The sequence below is a fragment of the Macaca fascicularis genome, chromosome Y, assembly GCF_037993035.2.
Source record: "Macaca fascicularis isolate 582-1 chromosome Y, T2T-MFA8v1.1".
Classification (NCBI taxonomy): domain Eukaryota; kingdom Metazoa; phylum Chordata; class Mammalia; order Primates; family Cercopithecidae; genus Macaca; species Macaca fascicularis.
In genome coordinates this window covers 6,981,841-6,994,031 of record NC_132903.1, presented here as the reverse complement: position 1 = coordinate 6,994,031, position 12,191 = coordinate 6,981,841, and positions in this window count along the sequence as shown.

Sequence of the window (12,191 nt, the reverse complement as noted above, 5' to 3'; positions counted from 1 at the left end):
TCAAAGCTTAGCTCCCGCTTATGTGTCAGAACATATCATATTTGGTCTTCCTTTCCTGAGCTACTTAGAATAGTCTCCAGTTCTATTCACGTTGCTGCAAATGCCATTATTTTAGTGCTTTTTATGGCTCAGTAGTATTTCACTGTATTTATTTCACTGTATGTGTGTGTGTGTATACATATATATACACCATGTGGTATATATTTATATATAAAAAAGTGTGGGTGTGTGTATGTGTGCGTGTATGAATACATATATATACACATACCACAGTCTACTTATTAATTGATGGGCGTTTGGACTGGTTCCATATTTTTGCAATAAAAACTACAATTACTTTTGTACAAAACACAATATTATTCTATAGGTTGAGTACTCTTCTAAGCATTTGAGATACAATATCATAGAAAACAAATAAAACTCATCTTTTATGAAACTGATGTTCTAGTAGTAGCCTAAACTATAGCAGTCTCTGCACAATAATAAGGAAAATCGTATTAGCTTCCCGAAGAATAACAGGAAATGCATTAAAGACGGTGAGCATAATTGTAAACACTTGGCATTACTGAAGTGAGGCTCTGAGTTTTGCCAGGTCAGGATGATTTGTGTGTGTTTGTTTTAAGGTAGCTTATATTTCAGTGTGTTTTGAATTGATTGAATGATCAACTTAAAGATTTATGAAGGAATGGCTGGGCACAATGGTTCATGCCTGTATTCCTAACAGTTTGGGAAGCTGAGGTAGGAAGATTGGCTAAGGCCATGAATTCAAAACCAGGCTGGATAACCTAGTGAGATCCCATCTCTACAAAAATAAAAATAAACAAATTAGCTGGGCATGGTGGTGCTCACCTATAGTATTGGCTACTCAGAAGGCTGAGGCCTGAGGATGACTTGAGCCTAGGAGTTTGAGGCTGCAGTGCGCTATGACTATACCACTGCACCCCAGCCTAGGTGACACGGTGAGACCCTGTCTCTAGAACAAAACAAATACTGATGATGGAAAATGTTATCAATGGAGAAAAGAGAGAGGATACAATAGATGAATCATCCTTGGGTAGATGAGAGGAGGTAAGCCTGAATGTCTAAGTAGAGTGAATATTTCAGAAAGGAACAACAGGAAAAATACATTCCTAGACAAAGACTGGGAAAATAACATAATTTTCTGACACTTCCTTCTACTCTTCTGTGATGGTCACACTCTCCAGTGTAAACTTAAAAGATGCGTGCAGGATTTCCACTCAGGGAATCTAACTCAAGTCCCAGGGTTCAGAATTATAAAAGAATGCTACTCAAATAGGTACATATTATAGATGACTAGCCATGGTGCTGAGCTCAAAATCCACACAAGGCTCAAATCATATTTACAGCAAATAAGGTTGACAGCACAGTTCATCTTGACCCACTGCTTGGGTATGCAGAATAACATATATTCCTAGTGGGATAGTCAATTTTTTTTTTGGTCAATTTGACTGAGCTAAGGGATGCCTAATAGCAGGAAACACATTATTTCTGGATGTAGTAGTGAGGGTGCCACAGGAGATTAACATTTGAGTAAGTAGACTGAATAAAGAAGATTGCTCTCACCAATGTAGGTTGGCATCATCCAATCCATTGAAGGCCTGAATAAAAAAAAATTAAATTAAAAGTTAAGTAAGAGTAAATTTACTCTCTCTTCTGTATGTGGGACATCTGTGTTTTGTGCTAAGTGATTTCATTTAGACTGAAACTACACTATGAGCTTTCTTGGGCTTGCAGATTGCAAAAGGCAGATTGTGGGATGTCTCACCCTCTATAGTAATGTAAGTCAATTTCCCACAATAAATATCTTTCTATATATCACTGTATATATCTTATACATTTTTGTATAAGAGACCCCTGACTGATACACGAAATACACATCTGAAGATTTCAGTAGTGTTGTTCTCACAGTTTGATCAAGGGTCATTGTCAAGACTGCAGACATAAGCTAGAATTAAGGAAAACAGACCCCACCACATTTACTATTTCCTCAAGGAGACTACCTAAAGATGTGATACCACAGGTGATATGGTTTGTCTCTGTGTCCCCATCCAAATCTAATGTTGAATTGTAGTTCCCAAAGTTGGAGGTGGGGTCTGGTGGGAGGTGATTGGATACAAGGGTAATTTCTAATTGTTTAGGACAATACTACTAGTGGTGTCTCATGAGTAAGTTCTCACAAGACTTGGCTGTTTGAAAGTAGGCAGCACCTCCTTTTCTCTCTCTCTCTTGCCAGCCATGTGAAGATATGCTTACTTCCCCTTTGCCGTCCACCATGACTGTAAGTTTCCGGAGGCCTCCTCCAAGAGCAAAATCCTATACAGTACACAGAACCACAAGCTGATTAAACCTATTTTATTTATAAATTACCCAGTCTCAGGTATAGTGTGAGAATGGACAAATACAATGAGCAAATTCTTTCTAATATGCTTTTTTTTTTCTTACAGAAACACAGAATGAGGTCATTAGCCAAGTTTGAAGAGCACAAACTGGCTTTAAAAGTTTAAGCAGAAAGGACAAAATGCAAAGTTGGCTTTCACGGGATTGGGAGACTAAATTAAGAAAGAAAATATCGTAGGATTTCCTGGCAGTACCACAGGCTACATGGGTCACTGTCATAATTTAAGGTTACCATCATTTGGCATGTTGCTTTTCTCCAGCACCTCCAGGGGCAAGTTAGGGAGACCTGGTTCTACCAATTTTAGGACTTTCTGTTTGGTAGCCCAAAAAGTTGAGGGGCAAACAGTCCAGGGATAATAGACAAGGAAATCCAAACACATTAGGAGAAAAGAGAAGACTTGCTCCACTCATACATTTTTGGAGTGAATTCAAGATTCTTACATTTCATAGCACTTTATAATTTATGAAGCCATTGCATATGCAATCAGTCATTTTATATTCATAATAACCCAAAGAGCTCTGTAGGACATATTTTTTATTTTAACCTTTCAGATGAGGGATCTTGGAGATCTCTGGTTTGCCCATGGTGACAATGAGGGTAAGAGCTAGACCTGAGATTATAATGTGGTGTTGATTTCAACATCATGCTTGTGAATTAAATTCTATTTTCTGACTGGGAAATGAAGAAAGATTACTAAGAATCAATTTTAGAATCCATGTGGACAATCCATTGGCATAACCTTTAAATCCTGACATCTAACTCCTGTGAGAACATGTAAATACATTCACAGTAAATCCCGCAAGTATTAAGCTTTATATTTAGATTTTCTATTCAGGAATCAATATGCAACATGTTGTTTGAGGTTCAACCACACTTAATGGATCGAAGTTTCTAAGTGAAAATAATCTTAACTCTATACAGGGATTTACCATTGCTGTTCAATGGGACAGTCAATAAATCAGCAGATAGAACACTATATTTTCCTGTATTCAGCACGTTCCATCACCTGGTAAACTTTTGCTTCTATGCTTTTGAAACGATTGGATGTGCATGATCAGATGGAATTACTTGTAAATCTGGGTAGCTGATTTTGTTCCACAACTTCTTAGAACAGTACTGCAGGCAGAATGGAATAATCATAACAGCCAAAGTCTTTGGGGGGGATTTTTCTGTACTGCCACCCTTTCTGCTTGTATTACCTAATTGTAGGCTCATGATGAATGCACTGTGATCTTGTTAACAGGTAAGGAAAGGGAGGCATTGGGATTGCGAACTTACTGTGATCATGTAGCCAGTAAAAAGAATCCATCCATCAGTAAAGTCATGCAATTTTTTATCCTGGTGAAAACAGGGTAGGAACAGTTCAAAATCATGTTCAAAACTGTAGGAAAATAAGTTTGATGACCTGCTGTTTCCTAATCAACATACATTAACCCCCGTACTCCTTCTCCCTACCCCAGATCTTTGCTAAAGTTTATGAAATAGAATATTTTGGATACTGGGTATGGATGTCTGAAATACTCATTCAATCCAGTGTTACAGACTATCCCTGACTATGACCTTAAAGTCTGAATTTGCATTTCCAAACAATTTCCTGAGACAAGAGTATAAGGAGGAGAATTGGATAAATAGTGACACTTAATGTGATTGATAATATTTTAACTTACTGCAGTTGATTTTTGGAGCACCTTTCCCCAATGGTAGATGAATTTTTATTATTGCTGAGCTTTGATTGCAGTCATTAAAAGCTAAACACAATTAAAACCAAAATGTTTCTTAAGCTGGAAGCTAAATCAGGCAGAGTCAAGTTCCAGCATTAAGTATATGTTCCCTGATGCCCACACTGCTCCTTGTAGGGAAGAGGTCAACAGAATAAAGCACTCATAATCCTGAAATATTATTTATTGGAAATGTCAACATCAGTTCACTAAGATTAGGAGACACAGCAAAGATGATGGTGGTCATTAAAATGACATTTTGTTTTTCAGCTGGTTCATTCAAGGCTTCTGTGTCATGGCTGGTCTAATCTTTGCAGTATTAAGGTCTTAAGAAACAAAACAAGTAATCAGTTTTTATTGTACTTTTTCAGCTAGTTGGCAACAGATCAAATTAATTGTACAGGTCTTTATTTTAAAGCTAGCTAGCAAACAAGAATAATATTCCACCAAAATAAGCTGCTTTGGGTTATTGCATCTTAGGTTATTGTGACTTATAGAGGTTAAAGGGCAGAACCGCAAGCTCAGTTGGCTTTCTTGGTCAGGAGGACAACTCGAATATGTGAATGTCTTCAGGATGAAACAACCAGGAGCTTTGAGAACCAAAACGGACCTAGTTCTGAAGATGCTAAAAATTGAAGTGCCTATCACTAATGAAAGCACAAAGAAGAAACACGACAGTGGTCTTCAAATCACACCTCTAATCCAGGTGTGGCATTATGTTCTAGGATGAATTATCCTTCTGCTATAGCAATAGAACTCATGGTGGTTATAGGCAAACCATTATTCCAATCTCATCATTCTCAATTATAGTGAAGTTTAAATAAATTCGATGACAAATCTGACCTTCAATTGCTGATCAAGAAAATGGGGTCAATCATACCGTGGGAAAAGTAAAAAAATAACACATGTTGGCATGGGTGTGGTAAAAAGGGACACTTTTATACTGCTGACAAGAATGCAATCTAGTACAACCACTGTGGAAAACAGTATGGAGATTCCTTAAAGAACTAGAACTACTATATTAGGGTTCCCTAGAGGGACACAACTAATAGGATAAATGCAAATACTAAAGGGAGATTATTAAAGAATATTGAATCACATGATCACAAGGTGATCAAAAGGCCATCTGCAAGCAGAGGAGCAAAGAAGCCAGCCTGAATCCCAAAATCACAAAAGCAGGGAAGCCAACAGTGCATCCTTCAGTCTGTGGCCGAAGGGCTTGAAAGCCCCTGGCAAACCACTGGTGTAAGTTCAAGAGTCCAAAAGCTTGTAGCCTGATGTTTGAGACCATGAAGCATCCAGCACAGGAGAAAGATGGAGGCCAGAAAACTCAGCCAGTCTAGTTCTTCCACCTTCTTCTGCCTGCTTTTATCCTAGCTGCACTGGCAGATGACTAGATGGTGCCTACCCAGAATGAAGGTGATCTGTCTCTGCCAGTCCACCAACTCAAATGTTAATCTCCTTTGGCAATATCCACACAGACACACCCAAGAACCATACCTTGCATTCTTCAATACAGTCAAGATGAACTCAATATTAACCATCACAACTGCCATTTGATTCACCATTCCCACTACTGGATATCTACCCAGAGAAAAGGAAGTCAGTGTCTGTACAAAAAGGATACTTTCACAAGCATGTTTACAACAGTAAAATTTTCAATTGCTAAAATAAGTATCCAGATTAAATGCCCATCAACCAACAAGTGAACAGAAAAAATATAAAAATATAAATATACATACACACTATTCAGCCATAAAAGGAAAAAAATGGCATTCATAACAACCTGGTTGGGGCTGGAGACCATTATTCTAAGTGAAGTAACTCAGAAATAAAAAACCTAATATTACATGTTCTCACTTATAAGTGGGAGCTAAGTGATGAGGACAGAAAGGCATAAGGATAACATAGAAGACTGTGGGGATTTGGGGAGAAGGGTGGAAGTGGGGGTGAGAGTAAAAGACCACACATTAGATAAAGTGTACACTACTCGATTGATGGGTGCAGGAAAATCTTGGAAATCACCACTAAAGAACTTTTCCATGCAACCAAACATCACCTTTTCCCTCAAAACTACTGAAATTTAAAAATAAAATAAAATAAGGAATTAGTAGAGTAGTCAATTCACTGTGTTACCTCATAATATATTGTTATTGTCTGTTACTCCCAATCTGGAATAAAGTAAGATAGTTGAAAAAATAAATAATATGATCTGTAGACCCCTTAAAATCCCCCACAAATACTAGTATTCATCAACAAATGATTGTCATCCCCTCTAGCCAAAAACAGACTGCATCTCAGGCTCCTGGCTGTTCAGTGATATCATACACCTATTTCTCACTCATGAAATACATGCAATCAATTCTATGTGGAGTTATCCAGTTTTCTTTCCTTTCCTGTATACACTAAGGAGGCCACCTGTTCCAGATTGTTGAGCTACAAATTAGGAACAGAGCCATCTCCATGGAAAATAGCTTCTCTGAAGAGTTGTCAAGATTTAGATACAAACCCTTGCTATCTTAAGGGACTCTGAATTACTATATGATTTTCTTACTGCGGTATCACGTAGTCTATTCTATATAATAAAATACCAATCTGTCATCATATATATATTTTTAATTTTTTCAAGTGAGGTTTCTTTCCAGAGGGTAAAATGTGTCATAGATGAAGGCAAACCAGGAATATCATGGTGGTACACATCATTGAAGATAAATAAAAGTAGCCATAAGAACAGGAACGCAGCAACAAATAGCAATGCAATGGTAAAAATAAAACCAAAAACAGTAGGTTTCAGTCCCTAGCAGAACTCAAGACTGTCAGTACGAGGAACAGAAAAGAAAAAGTGATAAATGGTAATTAGAGGATGTTAATCTTTAAAACTAATGTCAGAGTTACAAATGATGAGAAGGTGGACAGTATGGGCATACATCCCAGAGTCAGGAACAAGAAGAAATATGCAAGAGAAGACATAAAGATATGGAAATATGAATGCATTGGAAAGATTGTCTGTGCTTTTTGGTAGTGAGTAATGAGAAGGTTGAGAATACAGGAATGCATGGCAGAGTTAGCAACAAGGTAAACCATGCAAGAGATCAAGAAATGGAAATAACCAAGGTATTGAAAAGACCATTTATGTATGTGGTTTTCAATCTTGCCTATGCATTATGCACAGTTGGGTAACTTCTGAAAGCAGAGCCCAAGTCACAGAATCTGAAACTCTCTGGGGACAGAGGATTTATTACTTTGTAGGCTTTATAATTTTGTAAATCTCCTCCAAAATGTCAATATATACCTGAGGTTGAAACTCCACGAATTTTAAAATATTTAGTTACTAAAACAAAAGAAGTGTCTGTGAATGACATGCTAAAATTTTCGGCACGGAAATTTTATACAATACAAAATTGTAAAATACAAACAATGTATTCCTCCATGGCTGTCTCTTAGAGGGAGGAGGAAAGTGACATAGCCACATGACCAATGTTATGAGCTACAAAGCTGGCCTTTTTAAAAGAGGAGATTCTGCAGGAGGCTGTTGGCAGGTAAAAGGAGATCTTGCCACTTCTAGTTCTGGGGAAGAGAAAACTGACAAAGAGAACTGTCTCTATTGAAAGGTGCTGCCAATGAATTATTACCTCCCAAGGAAGGACCCAGTTTTCAATGAGAAAAATAAAGTAAAGGAAATGTTCCAAAAGGGTTTAGGGTGAAAATAATTTTGATAAAATTTTACCAGTACCAGAGTCAAGTGGAGGCTTCCAGAAATTGAGATCTTTGGGAGATAAGGGAACATGTGTCAGAGAAGGGAATCTGTAGACTTCATGGGATGAACTAATCTTAAATTTCTTTAATTAATAAAACGTAAGACAACATGATTTGTCATGGGCTCTGCAGAAGGCACCCCAGATGGAAGTTTAAGAGAAAGCCATCTGCAATTACACATAAAACAGCAACCCACGGCGGGTGCAGCGGCTTAGGCTTGTAATCCCAGCACTTTGGGAGGCCTAGGCGGGCGGATCACGAGGTCAGCCAATGGAGAGCATCCTGGCTAACACGGTGAAACCCCGTCTCTACTAAAAATACCAAAAATTAGCCTGGCGTGGTGTCGGGCGCCTGTATTTTAAGCTACTCTAGAGACTGTGGCAGGAGAAGGGCGTGAACCCAGGAGGCGTAGCTTGCAGTGAGCCGAGGTCGCGCCACTGCACTCCAGCAGGGCAACAGAGCGAGACTCCCTATCAAACAAGGACAACAACAACAATAACAACAACAACAACAAAAATAGATAAATAAAATAAAATCTCTAAAATCAAATCAAATCAGATCAGATCAAATCAAATCAAATCAAATCAAATACAGCAACCCAGATAGTTCTTCCTTCATGCATTGGACAGACCTTCCCTGACAGAAGGGTCTACTCAAATTATAGCAATAAATGTAACTTGTAGCAGCTACTAACAAATTACACTGGGAAACACTCCAGAATGTATCTTCAAATTCTTGGGACTCTGGAAGCTGAATTCTGTAACTCTTATGGAACAAATCAATGAAAGAAAATGAATCAATATAGTGCAAGAGTTGGATTCTACAAACATTTACTGACCCATTAATAAGAAGGAGAAAATCAAGGATCTCTAAGGATTTTTGCTTGTTTTTGGTAATGCTATGTAATACATTGAAACATGTAAGTGGCACCGAGAGAAAATCCCAGGAGCAGGTCATAATTTGGGATCCGAACACAGAGTTACCAGCAGATTGCCAAGGTGGATGTGCAAAAGAGATATGAGGAAAAGAGGTGTAGGACTATATAGTGAAGTCGTGTAATTATCTTGTCTTTTTGCTCTAATATTTTCTTTCACGCTTTTCCTCATTGTAATATGTTTTGAGCAGGATGGAATTCACGTGATTAATTCACTCCTGGTCACCTTTACAGATGTCTTTATCAACTCTTCAAATTCTCATCTAAAAGTCCACTCAAAAGTATATCTCAACCAGTGGGAAATGCAAAGCTTAGACTAAATTACTAAATAACAATAGTTGATTCGCTGTTCTTCAATCTCTTACAAATTAGTCACTCTCTACCTACTGTAGAGGTCACTAATGAATTGTTAAGTCAAGGCTCTAAAACCACAAGGGCCCATTTAGCCAAAATTGTTTTTCCACTTGCATACACAAAGGTCAAGAATGTACTAAACATCCAGTCGACCTATCATCCAATAATGAAGGGTGGCTACCAACAGAGAAAACACAAATAAGCAAAGATTGGCTAACATACAGACAATTTCATATGTTACAGGATTTATGGATTCTTTCAATAGAGGAAACATTATTAATGCAACCATTAATAAAGAGATAATCTTCTATTTGTATTTGCTTTTGAACATCTACCAATGGTACACATCAGCCAATTCATAAAATATCAAATAATTCAGTAGCAGAAGAAATGAAAGCAGAACAAAGCCATTAAAAAATCACATTTATTACTGCTTTAAAAATTCCTTATTGCTCACTTTAATATTGATTATTTTCAGCAACAAATGACACATTAGTTTCATTTGTAATCAGTAATAAAAAGTTGCCAAAAGTGGTGTTTCATTATTACTGATACTATTTTTACTGGAATAGGGTGCTAAGCCATTTCTATTAATAATACAAAGATGTAAAATTTTCCTTTAATGACAGCTTTAGATCCTGTAGAAAAAGTAATTAATTTTCTAACTGCTAGAAAAATTAATGTAACAGAATTAAATCCTAAATATTAAATATTACTATTTTAATAATGTTAAAATCGACTATAAACTTCTTCTCTGATATGTTAAAGTATACTTTTATAGACTTGGAAGGCTTAAAGCTAAATAAGCTGAGAGAAAGAGAGAGAGTGTGTTGGGATAGTGCTTATGTATGTTAATATCAATAAAAATCTTTACGTTTCTTCACCGGGAAGCCAACAATTAAAGTAATAAGTTTTCTACCGATTCATTTCCTTTGGTGTGGGAGTTAGCACTAGAGATTCAGGCTCATGTTATTCTAAGTATTCTCCTTGCAGACCTTATAGTGAGCCAACCAAGTGGTTTTTGCTAGCAAGATAATCCTTATCTATGGACTGTTTCATCCTGATGTACCTAGTTGTTTAGGAATCTTTTATAGCAAGGAAACATGTTATCTATGGATTTATGTGAAATAGCTCCCTGGAAACATTTACCTAAGCTGTGCAACTGAGTAAAGAAAAAAGATGACCCCAAATTTTTCTTTTTTGATGGTAAAGTGGTCATAGGTCTTTGTTAGAAACCTTATCCATCAGCCTGGGCTAGAAACATACAGTGTGGAATAGGAAATTTGAGGAGTGATGATGGAGGAAAAGAAACATCCCTTCTTTACTGTGTTGCAAAATGACTCATTCCTATGACATTCTCATTAAAGCCTTGCTCGGGTGACTCCAGAGGGTACGATTTGACAGTTCAGTGTTTTCCATCATGTAATTTACTAAAGTGGTGGTATATTTTAATTAGGTATTGAATCTGTTTTTTTTTTTTTTTTTTCAAATCAGTGTGTGAAGCATGGTGTAAATTGGTATATGTTTTACAAGAACATCAGGGAAACTGTTGAGGTGTTTATTATCAGAATCCTATAATGTTGACTGCTGCCCAGTAGAGGCAGCCAAGACTAGGTACAAATGGTTGAACAATGGACAGATGCTAGGACCAAGATATTGGGAGATTTAGGTCAGTGACAGTGGCTAAGTTTCCCTCCAACCATCAATTCCCAAGTCAGGTGTACACTTTACCAGAAATATGGGTGACAGGATGCAAGTGTTGCTGCAGAGGAGTTAATGAAAAAGAAAAGATAACTACATCTTAACCTGACAATATAATAACAGGGTCTGGTATTTGGTTTCCAAAACTGACTTTTTTCTTGGGATCCAGGTTTCCCATAGGTAGGTAGATAGGTAGTGGTTTTATATAGGTAGGGGAGTAGGTAGGTAAGTAGGTTAGTAGGTCAAAAAGTATATAGGTATTTTAGGTTATATTTAGTAGTTAGCAAACATTGTACTTAGGTAGGCAAGTAGGTAGATGGTAGGTAAGTATGTAGATAAATAGGTAGGTGGGTAGGTAGCTAGGTAGGTAGGTAGGTTAGTAGGTAGAAAAGTAAATAAATAGGTGCTTAGGTAATATTTAGTAGATAGTAAACAAGTATACAGATAAGTAGGGTGGATAAGTGGATAGTTAGGTAAGTATATTCACAAGTAGTAGATAGTTAAGTAAATAAGCTTGTAGGTATAAGTTGGTAAGTAGGTAGCTAATTAGCTAGGTATATAGGTAGCTTAGTAAGTATAAAGGTATATAGATAGATACTTAGGTCATACTTAGTAGGCAGATATGTAGGATAGATAGGTAGGTATATTCATAAGTTGATAGGTATATAGATAAGTAGATAAGTCTGTAGGTATATGTTGGTATGTAGCTAGCTAACTAGCTATCTAGGTAGATATCTTACTAGACAGGAAGGTATGTAGATAAGTACTTAGGTCACATTTAGTGGCAGGTAGTTAGGTAGGTGGGAATATATGTAGCTTGCTTAGTAGGTAGGTGGGAAGGTAGGAAGTTAGGTAGCTATGTAGATATGTAGATAGGTGGACAGCTAGGTATATTATTATGTAAGTAGATATATAATATATATAATAGAGAGGTATTTAGGTCATATTTGGTAAGTGGTAGACAGGTAAATAGAGAGATACAAAGGTAGGTAGATGGGTAGGTAGCTAAATAGGCAGATATATAGGTAGGTAGGTAAGTAGAAAGAAATATAGATAGGTATATAGGTACTTAGGTCATATTTAGTAGGTAGTAGACAAACATATAGATAGGTGGATAGGCAGGTAGTTAAGTATATAGATAAGTCTGTAGGTATATAGGTAGGTAGCCAGTTAGGAAACTGGCTACGTAGGTAGGTAAAGACTGTGATACATGCATAATTTACAATTTGCCAAATAAAAGATGAGTCCTTCTCTACTAAAAAATACAAAAAAACTAGCGGGGCGAGTTGGCAGGTGCCTGTAGTCCCAG